Genomic DNA, 26137 nt, shown 5'->3' with positions numbered 1-26137 from the left:
TTAGCTAACTCCTAGCAGTCCTTCAAATCTCAGCTTAGATGGCACTTCTTCTGGGAAACCTTTCCATATATCCTCCACGAAGTCAGAGCTGGGTGCTCACTCCTCTCAAGGGACTTAGCCCATGTACTGAAATGGCCTGGTTACTGGTCTGTCTCTCCAATCAGACCATGAACTTGCCGAGCATGAGGACTGTGTTTTCTTCCCTGTTATATCCCCCAGTAGTTAGCAGACTAACACAGAATTCCAAAGAGAGAAATGATACCTTTGCAGAGAAGAAACCTGGTAGACATCAACATGACTGGTGGTAAATGAGTAACTACACAGATGGGTTTTGGAAGGGTCTCCGGTCTCTTTGGCGGAGATTTGGAAAGCACCCTGGTTGTATCCAGTAGACAATTACAAGTTATCTTCCAAGATGATTCCGCCCAAAGGTTGTTAATCTTATTTCTTTTTTTTTTTTTTTTTTTTTTTTTTTCAACGTTTCTTTATTTTTGGGACAGAGAGAGACAGAGCATGAACGGGGGAGGGGCAGAGAGAGAGGGAGACACAGAATCGGAAACAGGCTCCAGGCTCTGAGCCATCAGCCCAGAGCCCGACGCGGGGCTCGAACTCACGGACCGCGAGATCGTGACCTGGCTGAAGTCGGACGCTTAACCGACTGCGCCACCCAGGCGCCCCAATCTTATTTCATTTGAAGTTGATTGTTGTGGGTTTCAACTTTAGAGGACAATTTTTTTAAACTTTGTCTACAAAATTCTAAGAGAAGTCCCTATCTTGAGGTCTGTACCAACTGTGAATTGCCCTTTGGACGTTTCTTTGACCTATCAGTGCTATTTTACGTTTTCCACTCCATCTACAAGGTTATATGGCATTTGTGAAGACAGGGACAACAACAATGTGTTTAAACGTAAATAATTGGATGATTTATTAAAGCAAAATTTATTACCAGTTCATACATGCCATATGCATCCATCCGTGCTTTCTTACTAATCAATACTTGATAAAGCACTTGCTGATTAGGTGAAATGGCATCTCTTTTTCCCTCCCTTTAGCTTTCAGTTAAAGCAATCAGCACAGACTTTTTCTTCCTTTTCCTTCCTTTCCTCTTCCCTTTCTGGCATGGAAAAGTCGGCACCATGGCCCCACCAGGTACTGACAGCAGGAGAGGGCTTCCCTGTGGAGGCCCTTTGATGGCATACCTACCGGTGCCCAAGGACACAGGATGCTGGAGGGTGGGGGCAGGGAGCGGAGGTAAAAGATACAGCTGGTATGATTGGGAGATTGATTGTATTAAGCAAATAAGTAATCGTATTGAGCAAACAGGTACACATTGAGGATAATGAGAGCCAGGTTGAGAAAGGAATTGCAAACATAAAGAGGGAGAGAACTATAAAGAACCATGAACATGGAATGGAATTGGATGTATAAACATCAGCTTATTTTTTTAAGTATATAAATACAGGGATATATAGAAATAGCTACAGGTTCCAGTATGTGTATATACATATTTGTGCATATACATACATGTATTTCCTAGCTCCCTCCACCAAAAGGGTCTAGAAGCAATGACACCCCACTAACAATAAACACACTAGGTAGCCAGATCTTGATTCCTAAACACCATCCTCCACTGAAAGGAAGCAGTTCTCCCTGGGGAAAGGGGTAATCCAGGCTGCAGCAGGAAAAGTACAAGATGAATCTGAGTCATGTTGTTGTATCAGACTGCCAACAAGTGCTGAGATGATGGGGGCGTGTCAGAAGGATGTGGGAGCATCCTGGAAGGAACACTGGCCGTCTCTGAGACGGTCAGAGTATCAAGATAAACAAGGTTGGCAATGGAATACAATCTACTGAATAAAATGAGAGCCCTTACTAAAATAAATCTATAAACAAACACAGAAAATGGGAACGCTCCTTATTAGAGTAACCTGCCAATTAACAGAAGGAGAAGGAATGATGGAAATAGAAAACAATCATTTGGCAACTGTCAGAGTGGTGGGTGCAGTAAACAGAGAGAAGAGCAGCCCCGAGGAGCCACATCGAGAAAGTTATTAGCCCTGCCTGGAGACTCAGGAAAGGCTTTACTCGCAGAGGCACCATTTGAACTAGTCCTTGAATGAACACATTTCTACCGGGCAGGAAAGGTCATTCTCTACAGATTAGGGAGAATTGGAAGATGTTAGTTCTAGTTATGTCATAAATGATTAATAACTTGCCAAAGCCCCAGGGACAAGTTTTCTCCAGTCCTGAATATTCTCTGTGATATCTCATCACACCGCACAACAGGATTCCCTCCTCACATTCTTTAGCGTAATTATATATTTGAAACATCTTCTTCCTCTGTTCATTTTCTGATAACATCTGGAACTCCAACATCATGGTAGGGCTTCAGCCTCCTCACTCTCTTTTTTTGGTCTTTTGCTCTAGGTCTATCGTTAAGAATTTACCTTCTTCCTACCCTGTTACTTCCTGTTTTCCTAACTTCAGGGGCTTTTTATTCGTTGGGGTGCAAGGTTTCATTCTGCCTTGAAGCACTCTTCCCATTAGCTGGGGGATTTTTTTTTTTGACAAGAAAGGTGTATCTAAGCCCATTTTCTGTAAAATCTGTCACTGCCTAAGTGGTACCCTGCTGCTTGAGGCCTCATCTGTCTCCATGGCAATGTTCTGAAACTATTCTGCTTGTGTAAGTTCAAGGCCCATCAAATCACTTATCATAACAGAGCCATTGTAACCCACCAATGCACACACATACACGTTCCGTGCATCACGGCAACATTCACAAATGCAGCCACGGTTTGTATTCGTTTCAAAAATCCTTTGAAACGGACAGGCCACTCATCAGCTGACTCCATTTACTCATTCACTCATTCATTTATGTATCCAGGCTTCGCGGAGGAGACACAGACATAAAAACACCTCCTCCTGGGGGGTTGGGGTGAGAATCAGGGATGGCTTCACCAAGAAGTGGCCAGCTGAGACCACCGAAGAGGAAAGGCTTTCCGGACAAAAACAAAGCGTGGGCAAAGGCATGAAGGTGTGAATGAACATTCGAGGTAACAAAGGAAAAGTGTTTGATAATGAAGCAGAAATGGGATGGAGGAGGAATGTACAGAGATGAGACAGAACTGGTGCTAGAGAGAGGGGTAGCACTGAGGTCCTGAGGGGCTGGTAGAAAATACTAAGGAGTCTGCACTCCTTAAGCAATGAGGAAGGTCTTAAGAGGAGGTGCGGCATTATCAGATTTGCATTCTAGAAAGCTCTCTTCTACTGCTACCCCAGGTTCAATTAAAGGCCCAGAGCCAGGAACAAGCCAGAAACAATCTGACCAGAGATCAACTTGGGGGGTGTGCACAGGAAAAGAGTCAAGCACCACTTAAGAGGTAAGCCAGGTTCGACTGCATGACCAATTAGATGGAGGAGTGACAGACACCTTGAAGATGGCTGGGCCCATGTGATGTCAAAGAAAGAAGCATAATGGGGGGAGAAGATGAAGCACGTAGTTGGGGACAAAGATATTCTTGTCCTCCACCTTCCCCACACCTTCAATTCTCTATCACAGGGATAAAACAATGACAAGCTAATCCCCACTGAGGTAAGATGTAAGGGCTTAACACCCTCCACCGCCACCACCCCCTCCCCCCCCCAGCCCCCCGCCACCAGGAATCACGTTTTCAGTTAATGAGAGAGTACCGTGCAGCCACTGCTAATCAAGGGAATGACTCTCCTATAGTGAAATTCTGGGCAACGTGATGGGCAAGTTGGGGGATGTTTTCAGGTGGGGAGATCTTCCCAGCATCCCTAAAATCCCATCACAGAGGCTATGGCTAAAACTCTTAGTGAAGAGAATGCTGTTAACATTTCATCTTCATTCCAAAGAACCCCGTTCACACCATAGATAAAGAGATCTTCCTCCTGGGCAGGCTTCTGCTCTCTTAGCACGGGGTGATGGGACAGCAGATGTCACAGAGCTATGGGGTCACTGAGTTCAGGCCCTGGCCCCGCCATTTACTTGTTGTGTAACTGTGGTCATGTTAACCTTTCTAAGACTCGATTCCATCATTCATTAAGCAGGGGCTCAGAACACCTGCCTCTCAGATTGGCGTGAGCCTCGATGTAAACGGCAAGGTCGCAGTCCACATTAGTGCCTTCTTGCGCCACCTGACCCCTACCCCCACCATCTCATTTCAGATTTGAATCTTCATCAGTCACCCTCGCTACCTCCACCATTTATCACAGTATCTTTCAACACCCAATTCACTTGGAGAAGCCTCATTCTCTCCACGTTCATGGGCTATTAGCTGCCCTGACAACTTCAGGTGATGAAAAGCCACCGTTCGGGCTTGGGCGGCAGGCGCTCAGAGCCCGGCCGTGAGGGCTGTGCCCCAGAACCGCCTGCAGGAGGCAGCATCGGGCAGCGTGAGGCCAGCCGGGCCGCCTCCTGAAAACCGCTGGAACCCGGCTGGGAGGAACCGCCGAGGAGGCGCTGGAATTCAGACTCCAGGTGACAAAGGACCCAGTTTACGCACGCGGCTCTGACACTCGGCCTCCCAAGGAGTCGGGTCTTTGGGGAACAGGGGAGGAGGGAGTGGTTTCGTGAAAGCACCCCGGGCCCCGGCCAAGTCCAGCGAGGTTTTTCCCACACCCACACCTGGACTTCGTTACCTCTGAGCATGACACCCGTCCTCCAGAAGCAAAAGGCATCGCCTCCTTCCCCAGCCTTAGGGCCCCTGTTGCAGACGCCCCTTCCTCCACGATGTGGCGGGATGAGATGGGGAGCTAGCTCCCCCACACGCAGTTTTAGCGGCTCACGTGCTCAGCCCCATTCGGGAGTCCTGGAGGAGACAAAAGGAATCAAGGCACACAGCTCCTGGCCCTTCGGAGCTATTAACATTGTTGAAGACGGGCAGATGTGAAACCGGAGAAAGACACAAGGGTACACATCCTCACGTGCTCTGTTTCTGGGCGGGCACAGCCGGAGGCTCCTGTTCCCCCAGCCCCCGGGGCACATGGCCTGGCCCGAGTGATTTTTATGATTTGTGAATTTATTTACATGGAAAAAGAAAGGGACAAACTGATTAAAACCACCCAAGGCTGCCCAGAATGTGGGATCACGGTAGGGACAGATGACCCGAGCTGTGGAAATTGGGAGAAGGGATTTATTAATGCAGGCGGCATTAAGCGGCCTGCAAGATCTGGGGGACTCGGTCACTGGGGGCCTCAGAGCTCAGAGCCAATGAGAGACGGTCGTCACTAACTCTCCTGTTGACTTGAGCTGGGGTGGGGAACTGCGATGTCACCATGACATCACCACCTTCCAGGAATCACTGAGTCAGCTTGAGGCCGCAGGCAGGACCCACTCACTTCCTCCAACAGCGGGGGCCACTCCCCACCCCCGGCGAGGCTTTGAGCCTGGGTTTTCACCACCATCCACCAGTGCTCAAGACAGTGAGGGCCTGGCCCAGAGTCCGTCAGCTGGGCAGGGACACACTGGCGTGGTGCCAGCGGCACTCACTCCCACGGCGACCCATGCTGTAGGGTCCGCTGAGGAGAGGGGTCCCTGAGGAGAGGTGGCCCTTTCAGCTTTTCAGTCACTTGTACTGTGACTTGTCCTTGTGAACAGTCACTTGTCCTTGTGGACAAACTGAGGTGTTTCTTTCTTTTTTTGTTGTTTATTTATTTTGAGAGAGAGAGAGAGAAAGAGAGAGAGCAGGCACGTGAGCAGGGGGAGGGGCTGAGAGACAGGAAGGGGGAATCCCAAGCAGGTGCCACACTTCAGCACAGAGCCCCACATGGGGCGTGCTCTCATGAACCATAAGGTCATGACCTGAGCCAAGATCAAGAGTTGGACACTTACCCGACGGAGCCACCCAGGCCCCCTGACAAATTGAGGTGTTTCTAAGGAACTAAGTTGTGAAGGAGGAATTAGGCAGGAGAAAGTAAGGGGAAGTTGGGGCTGAGGGAAGAACAGAGGTGGGGAAGGCTTTAAAAAAAAAAAAAAAAAACCTTGCCCACTTCACAAACAAGGGTCGTTCCAGATACAGTGTCATACCTCAGTCAGCATGGGGAAGCAGGGGGCTTGTCCAGGCCCACCGCTTTCTTGTAAGGTGGGCAACTAGACGGCCATACTCATCCAGTGGCCGGAAACCCAGGAACAGGGCCAGGGCTATTTGTAGCCCTCAGGTGATGACTTTCTCTTGCCCCTTCCTCCCCAGGTCAGACCCTCCCCTTCCCTGTTAGAGGATTGAAGCCAGAATCTGTACATACTATGTCAGAGTCTATTTCGCCTTTTCCTTAAACCCAGTGCTCTGTAAGCTAGTCTTATGAAGACAAAAATTAACCAGTAGGCAGTAATGAGATTTTATAGCATGGCGAAGGTCCTGTACTTTCTTCCTCTCTCTCTCTCTCTCTCTCTCTCTCTCTCTCTCACTGCCTCCCCCCACCCCATACACACACACACAACCTGCTGTTTTGATCTTTTATCGTATTCTTTCACTTAATGCCAACAAAAGCCTACCAGGTAAGTATTGCCATTTCATAGACAAGAAAACTGAGATTCAGAAAGGTGGAAGAAATTTTCCAGGGTCACCCAGCTAGTGGGTGACAAAGCCAGTCTCAGAAGCCAGGGCTATCTGACTCTAAGGAGCTGGGGCCTTACTACTCAGATACTCTGACTCAAAATAAGAGCCTCTTCTGAGTCATAAATTATAAAATTAGAATTTCACTCAGCAAGTCACAAAATCTTAAGGTTGGAAGACATTTTAAAGGTTGCCCAGGCAGATGTCCTGAATTACCTGAGTAATGTCCTGGCTTCTGCGTGGAGACATCAGCTCCAGAGACTGCATTGTGTCCTGATTCAGCCAATGCCCGCTCAGAATTATTAAACATTTCTTTTGGGTTTGAAGCTGAAATCTCTCTCTCTGTAATGTCCACACACTGAGTCTGCCCTCAGGAATGTGGAGAACCTTGAGTAGTGTGTCACTCCTGAATTGTTTTTCTCTAGACTACATGCTCTAGATTCTTCTTACCTACTCTCATGTGGCAGTTTCTCACTGTCTGAACGGGGTCTGGTTCGACAGGTCAGTCTCACAGTGAGACCCCAGCACGACTCCAGTGCTCCGGGAGGGAGCTGACCAGCCCAGAGAAGAATGGGACCAGACTACAACCCCTTCACTTTATCTCACAGATCTTTTTGTTGTTGTTTTCTTTTTTTTTTTTTTTTAATTTTTTTTTTCAACGTTTATTTATTTTTGGGACAGAGAGAGACAGAGCATGAACGGGGGAGGGGCAGAGAGAGAGGGAGACACAGAATCGGAAACAGGCTCCAGGCTCTGAGCCATCAGCCCAGAGCCTGACGCGGGGCTCGAACTCACGGACCGCGAGATCGTGACCTGGCTGAAGTCGGACGCTTAACCGACTGCGCCACCCAGGCGCCCCTGTTGTTGTTTTCTTTTAAGTGTTTATTTGTTTTTGAGACAAAGCATGAGCAGGGAAGGGGCAGAGAGAGAGGGAGACACAGAATCTGAAGCAGCTCCAGGCTCTGAGCTGTCAGCACAGAGCCCGACGCGGGGCTCAAACCCACGAATGGCAAACTGCGAGATGGTGACCTGAGCCAGTCAGTTGCTTAACCAACTGAGCCACCCAGGCACCCCCACAGATCTTTTTTTTTTTTTTTAATGTTTATTGATTTTTGCGAGACAGAGACAGAGCACAAACGGGGAAGGGGCAGAGAGAGACATTGAATCTGAAGCAGGCTCCAAGCTGTCAGTGCAGAGCCCGATGCAGGGCTCAAACCCACGAACCGTGAGATCATGACCCGAGCTGAAGTTGGATGCTTGATTGAGTGAGCCACCCAGGCGGCCCTATTTCACAGGTCTTAATATGCTGGAGACTCATTTTGCTCTTGTTATGAATGAAAACCTTTAAGTGCCTTTCCCCTGTGCTGACCCCTAAGCCACATCCTCTCCCACCCCTTGTCCAGCTGGGTTTCTGATGTTCACGACCTGCTCTCTCCACGTAGACCATGCCTAACAAGTACTCCTGGGCAGTCTGGCCATCCCTCTGCCCTGGTACCCCTGCCCCACCAGGGTTCAGCCTCACCTTCCCTCTGGCGCCAGCTCTGTCTACTCTGAGACCCTGCCAAGGGGTCCCCCTGACCCAGTCACCCCTCAACAGGCATGCTAGCTTTTAATTGTCTGCCAACTTATGCACCCCCAGGCGTCACCTGGGAAGTTCTGGAGAAGAAGCAAGGGCCACGGTGTCGGGCCCTCCCTCTGCTGAAACACAATCTGCCAGCATTTCCACTGCCATGCATACCCTGTATAGACACCTACAAGGGGTTCTCCTCCCACTGATCCAAATCTGCTTTCTACTTCCTGTCACCCCATCTCAACTGTTTCCACCACCTTGCCCCCCCCACCCCCATCTGTGGCTGGTGGGCAGGGCACACAGTGCCTCACCCCCTTCTCATCCCTTCTGAGTCTTGCTCTAAGCTCCTCTAGGCACCAGATGAATATTTCTACAGGACAGGTACTTCCTTTGTGTCAACGTCTCTATTCTCAGCATGATGGCTTAACGCATTGCTCTATGCTCAGACCCCCAAGCCTTGCTCTAGATACAGAAAGGGAATCTAGTGAAAAGTAGAAAACCTTTTCCTTCTCAAGAACCAGGCTCTCAAGATTATTGATTATTAGCGTGGTATGGATTTTTTTTAACCCAATTTAAAACATGAAGCCAAGCAAGACTTCTTTGTTCCAGGATGGGGCTCCCCTGAAACCACAAACCCATTTATTCAACGAGTAGGAACCTCTTGGTTCCTGAGAGCAAAAATCCAGTATTCCAATCTGAAAAATAATATCTTGTTTCTTCTTTATGCCCAAGACAAACATCTGAAAGAACTTCCCTCTTTTGCATCCCATTCTCCTTACAGTCTTCTGTCCTTGCCACCAAATCCTTCATGTGTCCCAAATTCTGTTTCCCCTAGATCTCTACTTGACTCTTAATGTTTGTTTATTTTTGACAGAGAGACAGAGAAACAGAGCATGAGCAGAGGAGGGGCAGAGAGAGAGGGAGACAGAATCTGAAGCAGGCTCTAGGCTCTGAGCTGTCAGCACAGAGCCCGATACTGGGCTCAAACCCACCAACCATGAGATCATGACCTGAGCCGAAGTCGGACACTTAACCGACTGAGCTACCCAGGTGCCCCCCTACTGGACTCTTCATAACTACTTCTATTAGTGATCTTTTGAGGGTCTGTTTCGCTCACTCATCATCCCGCCTTGTAACATCATGTTCACATCCTCCAAAGGTGTGTTCCCATCTGCTCATCTCACTGGGCTTTCAACACAGGTATTAGCATATTAAAAAATATTTGTTAATGTTTAATTATTTGTTTTGAGAAAGAGAGAGCAGGAGCAGGGGAGGGGCAGAGAGAGGGAGAGAGAGAATCTCAAGCAAGCTCCATGCTGCCAGCATAGAGCCTGACTCAGGGCTCAATATTGCAAACCATGAGGTCATGACCTGAGCCAAAACAAAGAGTCCAGACCCTGAACCAACTGAGTCACCCAGGTGCCCCGGCATTAGCATATTTAAAACCAATTGAACTGTGATTATTTTCACCCCAGCTGTATTACTCTCAATGTACTTAATATGGATGGGAAAGTGGGGCTTGCTGTATAAATGACATGGCCCGATTTATTATAAGCAATTATAAGCATAGATGCAACAAGGTGTAAATCAATGGTGACCATACTTCCCTGCCACTCTCCTGGAAACATCAGCCCCTATACCACTCCCATCAGATACTAACTCCAGCACCTGGACTTCTAAGCTTCATTCTCACTCAACCCATCAGTTCCCTCCAACCACCAAGGCCTCACACAACTGCCTTGGCCTCAACTTGGAGCCAGTCCTCAATCATCAGGATTCTGTGGGCTTATGCAGCCTCCACCCTCCCCCCCTCCCCAAACTCTTCCCACTCCATAAAATTTCCCTATCACAGAAGCACATTTTCATTTGCTTTCTCTAAGGCATTTCAGATTCGTTCATTCATTCTGCTAACATTTATGAACACCTTCATCATCAGGCACTGTTCTGGGCCCTGCAGCTACAGTGATCAGCAGGCTGCACAAAGCCAGGCTTTTAAAATTCCATTCTGGTGGAGGAGATGCCGAACACACAAGGACACAGTGAACAGACAAGAGCACCGTAGATTGTGACTGCATTCTTCGAAGGAAAGAAACAGGATCTTTGTAAAAGAGCACAGAAGACGGCCCTTAAGAAAGGAAGATCAAGGAAGATTTCTCTGAGGAGGAGGCTAATATTTAAACTGACACCTGCTAGGGGCACCTGGGTGCCTCAGTCATTTAAGCATCTGGCTCTTGGTTTTGGCTCAGGTCATGATCTCATGGTTTCATGAGTTCAAGCCCCTCGTTGGGCTCTGTGCTGGCAGCATGGAGCCTACTTGGGATTCTCTCTCTCTCTCTCTCTCTCTCTCTCTCTCTCTCTCTCTCCCCCTTTCCCCCTCTCTCTCCCTTTCCCTCTCTCTCTCCCCCTCCCCAATTTGTGCTGTCCCTGTCTCAATAAACAAACTTTAAAATAAAAAACATAAAAATAAAAATAGACACCAGCCACATGAGAAGAGGCAGCAGGGCAGCACGGAGGAAAAGTGGTCCAGACTAAAGGGTAGTCAAGAGCAAAAGCCCAGCACCAGGGAGGAGCCTGGAGGCAAGGTCAGGGTAAGAGCTGGATTTCATACTACCTGCTGGGAGGGACGTGAACTGATAAAAATGGTCAAAGGTCCCTCTGGCCACTGTGTGGAAAATAGAACTAGGGAATGGAGCAGGGGAGGGAGTGGGGAGGAAAGAAGCCATCCAGGCTATTGCCCTTATCTCCACAAGAAATAATGACCACGGTGTGGGTAATGATGATGGAAGGCAGCAGAAAGATGGAAAGACGGAGGTACAGTTTAGAGGGAGGTAGATTTTAGAGATAGGACTGACTTCCGTCATATTGTCGTTGTCAGACTTTAGGCAGGTGCGTGAAGGAGCATTCACACTGGGAGTCAGAGAGACAGGTGAGGAGTCCGGACAGGAGTCAGAGACTGGGGCCTGAGAGAGGTGTCCTGCTGTGTGCACAAATGATTTGAGTGAAGAGCTGAAAGCCTTCTAGAAGGATCGGTAGGGGTGGGGGTAAGAAGAGGCAGAGGTGTGCCAAATACTACAACCTGAACTTTGAAAGAAGCCGTGCTTCTTGCACGGTGTCATAACTCGTAAAGTGTCTGATGGGGCATTTCCTGATATGACACAGGACTGTTGCTCTCTCCAATTGTTTCAGTGTAACCATGAGGATGGGAGCCATACGCACACATTTCTAGACCAGCTCCAGAACTTGCCTGTATTTGTAACAATGATTCTGCGAAGGAAAGAATTCCAAGTTCCTAAGAAGTGACCTATAAATAAACCCTTGGAGCACAGCTTGTAGGGAAGTTACTCTGCCTTACCCCACTGAGGCAGGGGGGGCTAATTCCCTTTTCACACTTCACACTTGCCACAAATCTGCTTTTTCTTACAAATCAGTATTTCTGCTGCTTACTCATGTTCAGCTTGTGGCCAATTATGACACTCTAGGATTTATTTTCTTCTGTAGTGTTGCCCAGAAGGGTTTAAGCTGTTAGTGTTTGTGCCAATTCATAGTAGAATGGCCCAGAGGAGTCATAGCAGGAAACATTTTTAAGAGCCCTTTAAAGAGAGCCATACCTCCTTATAAGCAAAGGCTAAAGAAAGTAAATTATTTTAGAGTCAAGGGTGAAAACAATTCCGTTTTTAAAGACCTATAAATGTAACCCAAGATTTCCCAGACCTGCCAATCTGAGACGCAAGAACAATAGGAATGCATATTTGGCTGGTTCTGAACCACATTTGCTCTAGGTCCCCCCTGAGACTCCCCACCCAGTATCTCTGGGTGTCTCCAGGAGGACGCTCAAAGTCTCCAGAAAGGACAGTGGTCAGGAGCTGAGACAGATGGCACTCCACTGATGACCAGGGGTATGAGCCTCAGTTTTCTCATCCATAAAACGCAAAATGTAAAATACGAACGTAGGGATAAATCTCACCTCAAGGGGCTGTTCTAGGGACAAAACGACCTAATACCCACAAAGGATCAGAGCATGGTGTCCAGCATCTAGGAACCATTCAATAAGGAATACCCACCACTACTGCAGCCATCACATCACATGATCATCAATATCCACGCTACTCCCCCACAGCAGATCTCTCCCCCCTCCCCTGACCAAGGCATTCTTTCCAGGCCCAGCTCCAGATAACCATGCCTCAGAATCCAGTAGCAGCTCCCAAGGATCTCTGCAGTCTTCACACAAGTGGGCTCCTGGCCAGCCAGCCCCGCCAGACATGTCCAGGCTTGTCTCCCTCACTCTCAACCTCAGGCCGGACGGCCGACAAACCAACTCAGAGGTCCAGGAACACATGGGCAGAGATTAGGCAGCACTAGCAATCCTGCCACTCCCTGCCACTGGCTGTCCCCTCCCACAAGGCATGCTGCCTCCCAGGCCCCCAGGCCAGGAGACCACCAGCCCTGAAGACACTGGCTTCTGTCAGGGATGGTAAATGGAGGCATGAGCCTTCCTGAGAGTCTCTGAAATTGTTACTAGGCCCTCAGAGGGGTCAAAGGTGAGAGCCAAAAATAAATCACCTACAATAAAACCCGGCAATTGGGAGAAAACAGCTGGGGGCACAAGGACACCTGGTGCGGAAGACAGAGGAGAGGTAGGGGTAACACATCAGCTCCCCTCAACTCTTCCCCCACGAAAGCCCAGTGCTGCCAACACAAAGCCAAAAAAGAAAAACACTTGAGGCAGCATCCCCTCAAATGCCAACTCTGTCATTTGTAGAGTGACCTTTGACAAGTCTTTCACCTTCTGGGGAAGCACAATTTCCTCATTTAAAGCCAGGAGAGCAGCCCACACCGCACACCCACCTGCAAGGAGGCCACTGCCGTCACCTTCACCTTGACTCTGCTCAGTGGCACAGTCCTCTTCGTCTTCCCTGTGCACTTGCTGTGTGCGCTGGGGGCTGTCAGGCCTGGAGAGTGAAGGGGGGCAGAATACACCACCCCAAAATAGGCCACTTGGAGTAAGGATTTTCAGCTGAAAGCAACTGAGCTCTCTGCACTCCTGCTATTTGCCCAGAATCAGCACATACATTTACAAGAGATCCCTTATCAGCCCAGAGAAAGCACCAGAGGAAGCTGCACAAACTTCACCAACCAGCCCTTATCTTCTTCCATTAATTTCCCCGAGATATTTGCCTTCCCAAGTTCCCCACCCTTGGAAGGCTACAACCCTTTTCCTTTGTCTCGTCACTTTTCTACAAGTGTATTGTTCTTTTGTTAAGATGCTCTAGAAGCCCAGGTTCTGTGCACCCCTTCAGGTTACTCATCACTGAGTGCTCCCATGTGCATGTGCAATGTGTGATAACCATGCGTCTTTTCTTTTGTTAATCTGTCCTTCGTCAAGCTAATTTGCAGGGCCCCAGTCAATGCACCTATGGCGCGCAGAAGAAAAAGAATAATTCCGCCCCCCCCCCCCCTACAAAAGCAAAGCTGGTGGTGGCCGGAGAAGTGTCACTCTTGAGGGAAGAAGAGGCTTCATCGCTCCCAGGGGTGTGCACTTGTAGTGCAGGCCAGGACCACAGGGGAAGCCCAGAGCATAGGTAGGCCCTTAACTCAGGAAGAGGAAGAGGGGACCTCCTGGGAGGGACACCTGACCTCCTTGAAGGACAAGCTGGGAGTGCAGGCGTAGAAGATAAAAGACCTTCCAGGAAGGGAACCGGAGGCGGGAAGGGAGCTATAAATGCAGGGTTTCTCTTGCGGGAAGGAGTTGTGAAGTGAGTGGAGAGGCGAGAAGCCAGAGGGCCTGGTGTGAGTGGGAAGGGAGCTCTGGCTGGAGCCCACGGGACTAGGGAGCACCCTGTCCAGGCCAGGAACAACAAGCCCCATGTGCTTCAGGACACAGGTCACACTGATGTCCCTGCAGGGAATGGAACCAGGTGGTGGGGACTGGTTGGGAGACCACCGCGTAAGTCTGCAGAGAACAGGGGCCAGAGCAAGGTAGCTACGACAGGAAGAGATGAGAGGGGAAACGGAGAGAAGCCACCGGCTCAGGTCCCGCAGGGAGGTCAGGCTGCAGTGAGGAGCAATTTGACAGACCCGCGGGTCTCCTTCTTCCCACCGTACCTGGTGGCTTCCACGCCTTGCTTCCTTGAACAAGACCAGCCTGTGACTAGCAAAACTCTGCAAACAACCCCGCGGTGGGTCAGTGGTGCCCTGACTGCAAGATAGAATCGTCTAGGGAGCTTTTAAAATGCCAGTGCCTGAGCCAGTCTCCAGACCCATGAAATCAGAATTTCTGGGGGTGCTTCTGTTCTCCCAGAACAGTTTCTCGTCCCCCTTCACTGGACAGTTTCCTACCTACCTGTCGACTTAGCTGAAACCTGCTTCCTGTGCAAGGATGTTCAGACTCCCCCTGGCCCTATGCTGTTCTTGCCTGTGGATGCCTCTGTGCCCCCAACTCTCAGTCCCTCAGGGGTGAGACTTCGGCTTATGTATCCTTTATCTGACCCAGAGTAGACACTAGATACACACTTATTGGATGAAAAAAGGGAATGAGTGAAAAAAGGGAATAAGCTGCCTCTTCCTAGACCTCTACCTCCTCATTAAGGATGGAAACTAACCCAAATCCAAGATCTGGGTTCAGTTTTTAAGCTGTTCAGGTGGAGTGTTTGAACAGAGGTCAAGAATTGGTGAAATGAGGGACCAGGAGTAGTGAACAGCCTGGATGACTGTCTCTTTCCCCTCTCATGCAGAAGTAAAGCCAGGAGAAGGAAGCTGTCTCTTTTCTCCAGGTCAGGCAGGGCCATTGGCATACCCCTTGAGCCAAAATGCCACCCCTGCCCCACTGCTGGCTTTCGTGTCCCTGTGGAAGGGTGGACAAGGTCTTCCTTGAGAAAACCAGAGGAGTAGGTCTTGCAAGACGAGCCTTCTAGGGAAATCCTTCATCTATAACTTCCCTGAAGGTCTGAGGGACCCACATCTGGGGGCAGGGACTGTATAGTTATCTTTGACCCTCAGCACCAGCTGGTAACTGGGCCCCACAGCTCCCAGGGCATCTAACGTCCTGATGCCACTAGGAGATACAAAATGTAAAGGCAATCCCAATCAATGAGCTCAGCACCTCAGGGGAGAATGAAGCAGACAGACATTCAAGATGAGGTTTTGGGGTTGATTCTCAGGGAGCCCCTGCTATTCCCTGTGGCCACCTGGAAGTCGAGCCAACAACTGACCTCACCAGGTTCGAATTCAGATCTCCTTTCTGTCCCCTCCCCCACCGAAAACACCCCTGCTCTGTGACTTCCCCATTTCTATAAACAACCACGCCATCCCCCCAGCCAGAGCTGCATTCCGCTCCGTGTATGATTGATTCCTCCAGGCCGCCCGTACACCTCTCCACCCGTGCCCTCCCCACTGCTCACAGGGTGGCCTCACAGCGTGGCCTCCCACCGTGGCCCCACCACTGTCCCTTCCTGCTTAGCTCCCCTCTGACCACTGCCAGCATAGCCCTGACCATGTGATTCCCTTCATCAAAACTTTTACCGGACCCCATCCCCTAGAGAAGGAACCACAACCCCCATGGTGCCTTCAAGACTCCACAGAATGGCTCCAGCTTGCCTCACGGGCTGGATCTCCTTCCAGTCGCCTGGTCACGTTCCGCAATCCGCACCAATCCCCACACGGGCCCTGTGCATCGGTGCCTGCTATTTTTTCCATTCAGAAGAAGCATCACCCTTCCAAATGTCAAAGTGCTGCTCAGTTTTCAAGGCCATTTCAAAGGCCCTCCACGAAGCCAACCCTGACCCTGCCTTGCACTGTACTCCCATCAGGCCTGGCCAGCAGCACAGCTCAGTGGAGAACCCCAGGCCTCTGTGGCCCAGTTTGAACGGTAGCTTTGCCCTCTACTAGCTGGATGATGGTGGGACAGTCTCCCTGGGCCATGATTTCCTCGCCTTCCTGGTTGCCTGTGAGGACTAACTGGGCAGCACTTTACCAGTGCTGGATAAATCACAGTTGATACAAAGTTGCCTCTGTTCCTTCTTCAGGTGGCTCTGCTGAGCCAACCGAGAGCCCCCGTGCAGACACACCTGAATGTGAACGGACAACTCCAGTCAAGCTCTGCTTGTTTCCAGCTGTCCATCAGCTGCATCTGGTGCCCTCCTTGCTGGGGGGTTGCTAAGCTACAGCCTGACCTTCTTCAAGGCACAGGAGCCCCTCTGGCCGTGAGCACATCCCCCATTGCCCACCCTGCTCCTCAAGGCTCCTCAATGAGCCCTTAAGGGCCCAGCAGCACCAGTGCCATGACGTGCACGTCCACTTGGGGGTACCCCCCACCACGAGAGCTGCAAAGTGCTTCCCAGAGCCTCCAACCAACCCATGATCTTCAAGTGACTTTAATAGAGGGGAAAATCCCATGTTGATTGGTGTTAAATGGACCAATGTACACTAAATCAACCACATTAGCGGTATGCGTTCTCCCGGCCCTCGGTCATGATTTCATTCGGTGCGGCTTTCCTGCTTCAAAGAAGGTAACAGTGACTTAGTCCTACTTTCCAGATGGGACCAGAAGACAGACGCTGACAAGGCCTGATGCAGAGAACAAGGCAGATTTCCAGGAGAGCAAGAGGGTGAACACACATCTCAGGGCCAGGGCAGGGCCAGGCAGGGCCCAGGGAGGGGGGCAGCACTGCCGTGAAGAACCCCAGGAGAGCTAGCAAGCTGAGTTCTGAGAGAGGTCCAGGAATGGAGGCTGACGGGAGAAGTGCCAGGGGGAAGGATGCTTCCAACCCAAGGCCAATTTGTCCTGCCCCCAGCAGACAACACAGACCACCTTCTGTGTCCTTCCTGACTTCCCAAATGCAGGCCCCGAAAAGCACAACGCACACTTACCACTATTTGTGTCTGCTTTACTCATGCCTGGTGGCCTCCATGGAGGAGAAGGGATATTCTGCCACCTGCCCGGGGCCAACTCCCTCCAAGCCACTATAAATTCCCATCTGTGAAATTCTTTAAAGTCCATTCCCGAATGGCTTCAGAAATGCACACTTTTACTCCCCAAGTGAACCACATCAAAGGGCATTCAACACAAGTTTTCTTCCCAGCCCTAGAGACCAACCATCACATTCCTTTCTGAAAGCCTTCTGCTGGTGGCAGTTATGACTGGGACCCAGCCTTGGCAGCTGCTGGGCAGGGCTGGGCTGGACCCCGGGGCTACTCTGACCCAAGAGCCAGGCTGCTCTGTCAGCCGCCCCCCCTCACCTACAGCTGGCCAGGGAAGGGCCGCCAGCCCACACGCTCTCACTTCCTCTTTCCTAGAACAGAAATAGGGCAGCGACTTCACACATCTGACGTGGAGAGATTTTTATACACCTTTTCCTACTCCTGGACTTCGTTCTTCTCTGTATACTTTATACCCTCTTCCGCACCACTCACGTTTTTCTCTCCACACAGCTCACTCTCACCCTCTCTGTCTCTCACCTCTTCCCCTTTTAGCTTACCTACCAAGACCCTTGCACACCACACCTGTTCTCAGCTTTCTTCCTTCCCTTGTGAGCCTGCCCCCTTTCACGCCCCAGACCCCTCTGTCCCTTCTTCCTGAGTCCCAAGCCCAGAGTGCCTTCCACCTCATTCCCAGGCACCATGTCCTCTACCTCCAGCTTCTCCTCAGTTTAGAAGAGAGCTGGCCAGAGAAATCTGTCTCCTCCGCCTTTGCCCCTCCTCCCCCCCCGCCCCCCCCCCCCTGCACACAAAAGAGGACAGAGGCACCAGATGGCCTGGTGCTAGCTGAGGGGCTCAGGGAGGCTGCCACCCCACAGAGGCCCCTGCTGGGCCTTCGAGCTAGTCCAAGCTGCTGCCCGGCCCAGCCGCCCAGCTGGTAGAGGAGTGGGGCATTGGGCCAGCCTCCTCAGTACACGGCCAGCTCCCCCTGCCAACTCCCCCTGCCCAGTCTGCCCCTGGGCCAGTCCGAGGGGAGGGGGGCATGCTCACCAGCTGAAAAGCAGAAACTGTCACCGCGTGTCAGAGCTTCAAGCACCAGGGGCCGGGACCAGTGGCCTGTGCGGACACTGGCTTTCTCTGGAGGAAGAGTGCCTGACAGTCTGCTCTTTCGAGGGGACAGGCTGTGCCAAGGAGGGGCCTCAGCAATGGGTGAGTGGGCCACAGAGAAACTAACTGTCCCTCAACTCCCCGCTCAAAAAAGGTTTGATAATGCGGTGAATAGTGTTAATGGCCACCCTTTATTCAGTCGCTAGGTGAGCCAGGCACTATGCTAGGTCATTTACTGTACTATCCCTAATCCTTTAATAGTCCTGCAGGTAAGTATTTGGATCCCCATTTTACAGACAAGGAAACTGAGGCGCAGAGTTCAATGACTTGCATCACAGCCAAAAAGGCATTTAACACAGATTAAAGCTTCTAAGTCAGATTCCTTAAAGCTTGCTAAGGTCACGTTCCAAAGGTGGGTATCTACTCTCTCTTGTTGCTCCAAATGTCCCTTGAAGGGCTTTAGGGAAGCCACACGGTGCAAGGCAGAAGCTCCCAATGCTGGCTGGCCACTGCAAGAGCCTGAGGGACTTTTTAAAATATCAAGATCCCCAAGCCCCTCCTCTGAAGGTTCTCAAATATACCTACCCTCTCCAGGTGACACTTGTGTAAGAGCAGGGGCTGTGGCGTCCGTGAACTCAGGCTCCCATTACCAGTCACATGACTTTGGGAAATGATGCTTTTATCTCTCAGAGCCTGAGTTTCCTAGTATTGAAGAAAAAAATGGAGATAATAATGTTTATTTCACCGTGTTATGAGTAGCGTATGGTGCTTGGCAAGATGCCAGACATACCGTAAGTGAACAGTTAATGTCAGCTCCCTTCCACTTCCCTATAGAAACCTGAGGTTCCAGAGTCCAGACTTCAGAAGGCTAAAGAGAAAGGGGCGTAGCCCACGAATACCGCTCCTGTTACGCTGACCTTTGAAGATTCATGCCTGAGTAAAAGTCCATGCACCCTGACCCAGGGTCAGCCGGCTCCCACAGAGCTGCAGGACAGACTCGACCACAAGCCAACATGGGATAGGTGATTTCCAGGGGTGGGACATCGGCTCTCAGAACTTCCATGGAAAGTGCTCGAAACTGACCTACTCCACCCATGAAAGATCAAAACCCAGCCTTGTTTAGACTTTCTAGAAACCTGTCAATCCATCAAACCTTCCCCTAGGCTACCTTCCTTCATGCACCAAGGGACATATGTCCAGAATCGCCTTTACCAGCTGCCCCTGGGGACAGTGACAGGCTTGCCCCCAGGCCCAAGCCCTTCTGCCTTGTCCAGCTGCCATCAGCCCCTCAACCAGCCCAGGGTGCCTTCTAACCCCACCCAAAACCCACTCCTCCATTTTGGAAAGGAATGAGCCCCAAATGCACCCTTCACCGCCAACACAGAGTGAGCTTTGACTTACCTTAAGGGTGAGGCAGCCCCCTGAACCTGGATGACAATCTTGCCTTTTCACCCTTGTAGTGGAGAAGATGTGGGTTCCAGGAAAGCCCTGACCATTGTCAGAACCTGGGTGGAGGCTCCATCACACAGGCACCCTGTCGGGCACACTCATCTTCTTCCTCTCCCCACCTGAGAAACGCCGACGCAGGTGCCATTGTCTTCATCTTACAGATGCGCCGACTGAGAAGTTAGGCGACTCATACAAGCTCCCACAGTTGGTGGGTGGTGGCCTGAGATTCAATTCTGAGTCCCAGATCAGAGCATTTTCTACTTTACCCTCGTCCACCTCCCTACACTCTATCTTGAATGTATTTCTTCCTCTCCCTCTTTCCTGCGCCCAATGGACTCACCGGGGTCACTATAATAGCCTCCCAGTGGGTTTCCTTGTTCCCATTCTTGGTGCCTAAAGTCTGTTTTCCCCAACAGCCAGGGTCCTTTTCAAGAAGTGATCGTGTTATTCCCGTACTGCGTGTAAACTAAAACCTAACTCCTTACTATGGCATATAAGGGGTCAGGTGATGTGGCCCTCTGCCTCCCTCTCCCTCCTCACCTGGCACCTCACTCCCCCTCAGTGACTGCATTCCAGCCTTGCTGGCCTCCTTTCCACTCCTAGAGGTTCTCCTGAGGTCTTTGCACATGTTTCTTCTCTCCAGTTTTCACTCTGCATAGCATCCTGTTTTCTTTGCCTCATAGCACTTACAACTATCTGAAACTATATTATTTATCTGCTTCTTGGGGCTTTGTTTTGTCGTGTTTTGGGGGTTTTTTGGTTTGGCGGGGGGCGGGGAGGGGCGGGCTGTCTGCCTCCACTGCAATCCCTTCCCACAATGTGAGCTTCACAAGATAATTTAGTCATGTACCCGACTGCGTGCCTCATGCCTGGAATAGCACCTGGCCAAAAGTAGGTGCTCAATCATCACTGGTTAGGCAAATAGATGAATGCTAAGGAGACCTCAGAGATGTGGGGCTGACAGGGCAGCCGGGACAGTTGCCCCTGCAATAGAGAAATGGCCCTGCAGAATTCCAGGCAGCCAGGTGAGAACGTACATCGAGTCTGAAACTTAAAGACATAAAGACATCACATAAAGCCAGCCAATTGTCTGGCCAGGGAAGCAGGACTATTTGGAAACTAGGACGTAAAGAAAGGAGAATAGAAATGCTAGTTTTGTGCTGGTTGCTGTGATTTTTTAAGGCCACTCAAGGGGGTTTCTGCAGTGGATCAACATAAGCAAACATGAAACTTCTAGAAAATAGAGGAACTTGGTGAAGGAGAGAACTAAATGTTGTGGGCTAAAATGAAGAGGCTCCCAGAGCTTGACCACACATGTGTGAGCTCACATGATCCTCAGAGAGGCTTCCTCCAGAAGAAAACAAAAGAAAAAGGAGGGGGAGCGGGAGGGGCAGGGGGAGGAGGGGGAGGGAGAGGAAGAAAGAAGGGGAGGAGGAAGAAAGAAAGGGGGAGGAGGAGTAGAGGAAGGGGGAGGATGAGAAGGGGAGGGGGATGAGAGAAAGATGAGGAGGAAGAGGGGAGGAGGGGGAGGAGGAGGCAGTGAAGGATTCAGAGAAGGGGGAGGAGGATGAAAAGGATGAGGAGGAGGAAGGGAGGAGGAGTAGAGGAGAAGGGGAGGAGAAGGGGAGGAGGAATGGGAAGAAGGAGGGGGAGGAAGGGGAAGAGGGGAGGAGGAGGAAGAGGGGAGGAGGAGGAAGAAGGGAGGAGGAGGTAGAAGAGGGGAGGAGGAAGAGGAGGAGGAAGAGAAGAGGGAAAGAAAGAGGAGTAGTGGAAGGAGAAGGAGGGGGAACAGCAATCACAAACAAGGCAGCCTAGTGACCACAAAGCAGGAGTAGCCAGTTTCCAGATGACCTTCACAGCGAAGGTCATGTGGGGAAGTCACAGCACCCTGACTTGAGAGGGTGGCCAGTGCAGTCAGGGGAAGAGGCGGAAGGGGAAGAGCAAGGCAGCTCCACCGCGAAATGCTCCAGTCCCTCCCTGTCCAGCTCCCCAGAGAGCCCGAGCTCTTCCTGCTCTGAAACCTGGGCCTGGTGGCACAGCTCCCGCCACAGACCGTGTCTCTGGGGCTCTTCGGTGCCTCGGGATGATGTGGCATATCTCTCCGAAGCATCACTTTTACTTGGTTACTTGGTGGGAGGCATTGTCTTGATTAAACATATAGGGACTTTTAATAGATGCAAGATGTATGTGGATTTTTAAGATGAAATGGGAGTATTTCAGAGATTGTGCACCTGCAGTTGTCTTTACCAACAGCCCAAGAGGCATTCACCGTCTCCCGTTGTTCACAGGTACCACTAGGATAGTGTAATGGGTATATGTGAGGGCTCTGGCGCCTGACTCCCTGAATTTGAGTCTAGACTCTGCCTGTATGACCCTGAACAAGTTATTCAACTGCTCTGTGCCTCAGTTTCCCTATCTGTGATAATGAGCCAGTATTAATAGCACTTGCCTCATAGAACACATGCGTAAAGGACACATAATAAGCACTAGGAAAGTGTTGGCTATTTTATTGTTCCCAGTGGGAAAGCCAAGAAGTGCCATGACAGATGTCACAGCCCTCGACCATCAGATCCACGCCACCTTGAGCTACCTTCTCTCCCCAACAAGAGCACTGGTAACAGTGTCTGGCTCTCAGGCATGACTGATGAGGTACAGGCACCTGCAGCTTTCTCCCAGCCCCCTCCAGGGAGGTGGGAATGAAGGCTCTGTGGAGATCCCCCCTCAGGGCTCTGCCAACTCTACAGACATCCCTTACCTGGAAGGAGCTTCCTGGCTACTTACCATCACTATCTTCCCCTTTCTCACCAACTCCTGCATATCCTCAGGGCCAAGGCTGGGACTAAAGGAAAGCAAAGTAGATGTTCAGGGCACAAAATTTAAGGAGGCTCTCACTCTCAGAGTTGTGCAAGTGGTCAGGGCTCAGTTCAAACATCTCCTCCTCCAAGAAGCCCTCCCTGAAACTCATCCATCCAAGTCTCTTTATTTTTCAAAAATTTTTTAATGTTTATTTATTTTTGAGAGAGAGAGAGAGAGAGAGAGACAGAGCATGAATGGGGTGGGGCAGAGAGAAAGGGAGACACAGAATCTGAAGCAGGCTCCAAGCTCTGAGCTGTCAGCACAGAGCCCAACGTGGGGCTCAAACTCACAAACTGTGAGATCATGACCTGAGCCGAAGCCAGACGCTTAACTGACTGAGCCACCCAGGCGCCCCATCATCCATCCAAGTCTTCTTGGACGTCCCTGATGGCTCTTACCTCCAGTCAAACTTCATTGTAACTGCCTGTTGACCTGTCAGACTCTCCACTGGGCATAAACTCCAGAAAGTCCAGGGCACATCATCCATTTTCCTCCTGTAGAGCCTCATGCTTTGCTGAGAACAGGGAAGGAGCCCAAAAAATGTTTGGTGAATAAATGTTGAATGACTCATTCTACAGGAGACCCAGCAGCCTGTGCTAATCACCCAGGTGGGGTGATGAGACGGAAAAAGAAGTGAGGAGGGAAGGAAGGGCGAAGGGTAGAGGGGAGGGAGCACTTGGATGGCTTATGGTAGAAATGCCCTTGACCCAAGGGACACACACCCAAGAAAGAGCAAAGTGCTCCCTTTTCCTCCTTCCTGACAAAACATAGCACGGTATTCTAGAACCCACTCAATCATTCCTTCATCCGTGCAGCAATCAATCCCGTACAGAACACCCAAGCATTCCACCCAAGGTGAGAGACACAGGTGGATGGGCATGCCCTCCTCCAAGTCTCCCAGGAGGCCACCATGGGCCCAGCTGTTTGTGCTTCTCACCATGCTGATTACAGGGCCCCCAGGCATGGGCCCCATGTGGCTGATGCTGGCATACTGAGTCACAGTGATCTCACTGTAGGGCTTGTGCTTCAGGAGAGGCACAGTGAGGGGCAATGAAAACAGACAAAAAAGACCAGGAGGTTGAATTAAGGCACTTTGGGCACCGCTGATCCTCGCATCCCTGGTCCCCTATCCCCTGTTCCCTCCCTTGTAAAGTCCTGAGAGGCCCCAAAATGGCCCAAAGAGAATCCCCACACTGGAAAACCTGCCTCCAAAATGGAGGGGACACAGGAGGCATCGAAATAGCAGAGAATTTGTCTGGGTTTGAACCGCCAGTGTGGCAGGTAAGTGCTGAGTGACTATGGTTGTACTGTTTGGAATCTCTTGTGCCCCAGTCCTGGCATTGTTGATGACATGCTATGACACAGTCCACAGTGGGCTTCAACAAATGCTGACTCTCTTCCCTTGAATAATGAACTATATAATTTTTCCATATAGCTTCGTAAAATTTCTTTTCGTAATTCGTATGTTGCAGTGTCTTGCCCACTTAAAAAAAAAACCAAACGATTTTCTAAGGCTGTCCTTTTGTCAATAATTATCAGAATCATTGAGCACCGGATCATTCCACTTCTGCTCAGCACAGACCCAAGTTCCATTCTGGGGACAGGTGGCACAAGGGAGGGACAACTACCCGTACCTGGGGTGTCCGGAAATGCTAACAGAAAGGGGGGAGGCCTGGGTTAGGTTGAAAGACATAAATGCGAGCAGGAAGGTGAATGGAGATGGCTGAGGTGAAGGCCAGTCCACGAAAGACCAGCTTGAGTGAGATCTGTGGTGGGAAGCATGTGGCACCCTGGGGGCCAGCAGCAAGGGTGAAGAGTTAAGAGATGTGGCAACTACAATAATCAAGGCCCAGGGGCACCTGGGGGGCTCAGTTGGTTAAGCTTCCAACTTCAGCTCAGGTCATGATCTCATGGTTTGTGAGTTCAAGTCCCACGTCAGGCTCTGTGCTGACAGCTCAGAGCCCGGAGCCTGCTTCGGATTCTGTGCCTCCCTCTCTCTCTGCCCCTCCCCTGCTCGCACTCTGTCTCTCAAAAAAGTTAATTAAAAAAAAATAATCAAGGTCCAGTTCAAAAGGGTCTTTTTTTTTAAAGTTAATGTATGTATTTACTTTTGAGGGAGAGAGTGAGCGGGGGAGGGGCAGAGAGCGAGGGAGACAGAATCCCAAGCAGGCTCCATGCTGTCAGTGCAGAGTCCACCGCGGAGCCCGAACCCAAGAACCGTGAGATCATGACCTGAGCTGAAATTAAGAGTCTGACGCTCAACGCACTAAGCCACCCAGGTGCCCCCAAAAGGACCTTTTATTCAAAATAATGGGTTTTTGTTTATCCTGGAGGTCAAAGAGAGGCACCCTCCAGCAAAAGGTCAGGTGGGAGATGGTGGAGAAGGCTTCAGGCGAGGCCACTGTGGTGACCAGGCTGATCAATTCTTAGAGCCTGCATTAGGACCATACCATGGTCAGGAATAGAAAAGAGGAAATGGGGGCGCCTGGGTGGCTCAGTCGGTTAAGCGTCCGACTTCGGCTCAGGTCGTGATCTCGCGCTCCGTGAGTTCGAGCCCCACGTCGGGCTCTGTGCTGACAGCTCAGAGCCTGGAGCCTGCTTCGGTTCTGTGTCTCCCTCTCTCTCTGACCCTCCCCCGTTCATGCTCTGTCTCTGTCTCAAAAATAAATAAACATTAAAAAAAATTTTTTTTAAAAAGAAAAGAGGAAATGGATTCAAGTGATATTTGGTTGGTAAGAACAACAAATATAGAAAGTATGCATGAGAGAAAGGGAGGCATCTAAGATAACTCCACATTTCAGGTGGCTAGACCAATGGCCATTTACCTACACAGGGAACCCAGAAGGAGTCAATTATAGTGAACTTGGCTTTATATAAAATGAACTTGAAAGGGGCACCTCGGTGGCTCAGTCAGTTAAGTGCCCAACTCTTGATCTCGGCTCAGGTCACGATCTCATGGTTTGTGAGTTCAAGCCCCTTGTCGGGCTCTGCACTGACAGCACAGAGCCTGATTGGGATTCTGTCTCTCCCTCTCTCTGCCCCTCCCCTGCTTGTTCTTTCTCTGTCTCATTCTCTCAAAATAAATACATTTTCAAAATGATAATGAAAAAAAATAAATAAATAAAATAAAATAACATAGTTTGAAATACTTGAAGGTAGCACTTGCAAGCAGCATAGGGTTCAGTGCTGAGGCCAGTGAGTAGATCCTATGTACTCCCTCTCCTTCAAGGCTCTGTTCCTCATCTGTCAAATGAGGCTGATGCCTACATCATAGAATTACTGAGCGAATATACACTAAATAAGATAGCCTTGGGAAAGCACCCAGCCCCATAGCTGGCACACAGTGCCATGAATTCCACGAATATTTATTGAACCTGGAAGTGATCATGACCATCGATGTTTCTTTGTTGGAATACCATCACCACGAATGTGTGGGCAACTTGTTCTTTTCATCATGGTCTCTTCAGGGCACCTTAGGCTAGGGGGAAAGGACTGTGGTCAAGGTTGCCAGGCGACCAGCCACCGAACTGGGAGCTCTTCATGCCCACCTCCTCAGCTCCCACCCACACGAGGGATATGCCTTGCATCTTCCCACTCCTCCCCAGCCTCGCTGCCCCAACGGGATTCCAGAGAAAAGGAGGTACTCTCCAGCCTGACTCAGGCAAAC

At 50.4% G+C, this 26137-nt stretch overlaps 1 long non-coding RNA gene across 36 annotated transcripts in view; it reads right to left on the bottom strand.

Annotated features, from left to right (window-relative positions):
• Positions 1–7105, bottom strand: part of LOC123584917 — a 139641-nt gene extending 132536 nt beyond the window's left edge. For all 36 annotated transcript variants that reach the window (XR_006705750.1, XR_006705748.1, XR_006705747.1 and 33 more), the window contains exons 1-2: positions 6792–7105; positions 4663–4832 (exon numbers count right to left, since the gene is read on the bottom strand). This is a non-coding gene — a long non-coding RNA (uncharacterized LOC123584917). The remainder of the gene's footprint in view (positions 1–4662; positions 4833–6791) is intronic.
• Positions 7106–26137: the final 19032 nt, after the last annotated feature.

Source organism: Leopardus geoffroyi, chromosome C3 (genome assembly GCF_018350155.1).
Source record: "Leopardus geoffroyi isolate Oge1 chromosome C3, O.geoffroyi_Oge1_pat1.0, whole genome shotgun sequence".
NCBI classification, from domain to species: Eukaryota; Metazoa; Chordata; class Mammalia; order Carnivora; family Felidae; genus Leopardus; species Leopardus geoffroyi.
The sequence above is the reverse complement of the archived record's forward strand: the minus strand, read 5'-3'. Positions and strand labels throughout refer to the sequence as shown.